A 2,966-nucleotide genomic window follows, 5' to 3' on the forward strand; every position below is an offset into this window, starting at 1 on the left:
CCTGGAACAGGGGTCACTGGGAGAGTTGTGGCCCAGCACTTGCTGAGAGGGGTCTGGCAAGTGAGGCGGAGGGGCAGAAGCACGGTAGCCTCCCCAGACGCCGGCACATGGGCTTAGGGGTAACTGGGAGCATGGGATGGGTGGGAAGAGGTACATGGGGCCTGGGGGCGGGACAGCAATAATTCAGAACAGGTATTTGAAGGGGCCCTGAGTTCTACCCTCAGCACTGAAAAAAAAATGCTCAATTTAGGTAGATAAAAGTTTGAAAAGTTCAAATCCTGGTTCTACCTCTTAGGATCTATGACTCAATCAGTACAAGAGACTCATAATGGCCTAGCATGGTTGCTTGAGAGTAAATAAAATGTATGTGTCAAGTACTGAGTATAGAGTAAATCTTCAGTGATGGTAACAGTTCTGATTCCTGATTCTGTATAAAGAACTGGCTGGGTGGGAGACAGTATTGACCAAAGGTATCAGTAAGCTATGTGCTGGGTGCAAGTGACAATATCTCAGCTTAAAGCTATTTCAATCAACATGGGGTATTTTTCTCCCACAGAAAGAGGACTGGGGGTGGATGGCTGCTGATTCATTGAGGACTGGAGGCTCTGCGGTTATCTTGGGCTTGGTTGCAGTACTGCTGTCCAGGCTTCAACCTCAGTATCACAGATTTTATATATATATATATATATATATATATATATATATATATATATATATGTATTACATAGAGATATACTTTTATTGGTGCATTGGTCTCACATCATAATGTAAACCTCCCCATTTCTCCTCTTACCGATACAGAGCACTGAGACTGAAGTTGGCATATCCACACATGCAACATAGTCGATGACAGTATTTACACTGATGAACCCCAGTCTTCCCCCTCCCCTTGCATTAGACCACCTCCCTGGCTCCACTGGGTTTTGTTCATTATCTGGAGTCCCTCTAGTATCTCAATTACTCCCTAGCTTGTGCAGATTAGAGAAGACACATGCCCCTTAATGGTTTGAAATGTTGCCTTGGGGGGGTTCTTGTTCTTAGCTAGTTTAGAAAAAATAGCCAGAACTATACTGCTGCATGCTTAGGCAAATTTTATTACTGCAAAGGTAGAAAGAAGGGACAGAACTATAAAGCACTGTGTCAGAGAAAGGGACACAGTGGAGTGCCTTGAAAGTAACACACTGAAGTTTCTGAACATAGAACAGTTTTCAGTTTTCATAAGGATTCACAATCTCCCATCCTGCTTGACCAGTAGTCTTTCTATCTGCCCCTGATCTGACAGGTGTGGGCCCGCCCATTATCTCCTGTGCAAGCCTTTGTTACGACCAAGATGTATTACTTGGTTAACAAAGTCAGGGGGCACATGTCCTCTTTGATGAAGGCCTGTACCATCCTCCACGTCGTTGGGGAGTTTTAGCCAATTTTTTTTTTTTAATCTCTATTTGCTAGAAGTTATTTATTATGTAAACTCATCTTTAGAGTATGGAGGCCCTGGGCTACAACTCTTTTGTGTACTTGGCAATCAATATAGGGTTCTCTTAACTTTAATCTAATGTTCCATGTTTAGCTGAGCTAATGGCTAACTTTTAGCTGACCAAGGTCAATATTGACTGCAGCTCTTGGCGGACAGCTTAGAGGCAGAGAAAAGGATTTTATTGTTTTGCCTAAGTAAGAAAGCTTATTCTTATTAGCCATTAATATAGCTCTTATTAACCATCAATACTAGCTCAATCCCATCACCCCTTCACTTTCTGTGACCTCACAGTGATATTAGACCAGAGTTGGAGGGAACCAACTGAGGCAGGGAGTGTGGTTGGAGAAGCAGTACTGGTGATTAGCTTCCATTTTACTCTGTCGCGTTTTAGGTCTTGTAAACAGTTGGAATCACTGGCATGGAGTTATGAAAGATCGAGACTGCGGAGGACAGCTGAGTTCTGTAGGGTGAAGGAATGAACCCCACAAAGGGTAGGCAGTGAGGGGAAAGGAGGACCTTTTGTGAGCACCAAGGCTTGGTGGAGGGGAGCAGGGGGCAAAGCCAAGAGTGCGCTGGGCCCTCAAGTGCAAGGGAGGGAGCGGTTGGAGGACACGGTCAATAATACCCGGTGGACGTGGAGAGGACAGGCGAGTAGACGCGTTGGTGGAGGACTCTGCAAGCATGCGGCTTTGCCCAGAGCTTCCCTGCAGTGGGTCAGAAGCCAGCCTGGAGGTGAGGAACCAGAGACCGGAGAAGCAGAGATCTCCAGGGTGAAAGCTTTCTGATTCCTTTTGCTTCATGTTGCACCTGTCACTTCTTCTTCTTTCTTTTCTTTTCTTTTTTTTTTTTCAGTGCTAGGGATGGAAGCCAGGACCTCTGCACACCAGGAAGCTCCCCGCACAGGGGCCACATTCCCAGCCTGTCGTTATATTTTGCGGTATTGGGGATGAAACCCAGGGACATTCTACCTCTGAGCTATACCCCCAGCCCTATTTTTTATTCTTTATTTTGAAACAGGGTCTCACTGAGTTGCAAAGGGCCTAAATAGCTGAAGCTGGCTGTGAACCCCGATCCTCCTATCTCAACCTCCCACATGCTGGGATTACAAGCATGAGCCGCCATGCCTGGCTCTCTGTTTTTATTTTATTTCATTTTTTTAAAAGAAAGGTTGGGACTTCCGGGAAGATGGCGACCGAGAAAAGCGGGGCTTAAGAGCCCCGCTAACAACAAATCTCCATTACCACAAAATCAGCGCCTTTCATAGCCAGAAAACACCATCACCAGTGAAACAAAAAATCACCAGGCTCCAGAGAGAAAGCGGACTGAGAACAGAGCCACAGAGGAGATAACCGGCCTCGCGCCCGAGGATGCGGCAGAAGCGGCAGCAGCGCCATATTGCCGGCACTGGCGAATTCACGGGACAGCTACAGCAAGCCGAGGTGAGCCACTGCGGAACAGCCAGGCAGGATTTCTCCAAGCAGAGAGCGTCTAA

Source organism: Muscardinus avellanarius, assembly GCF_963383645.1.
Source record: "Muscardinus avellanarius genome assembly, chromosome: 6".
NCBI lineage: Eukaryota > Metazoa > Chordata > Mammalia > Rodentia > Gliridae > Muscardinus > Muscardinus avellanarius.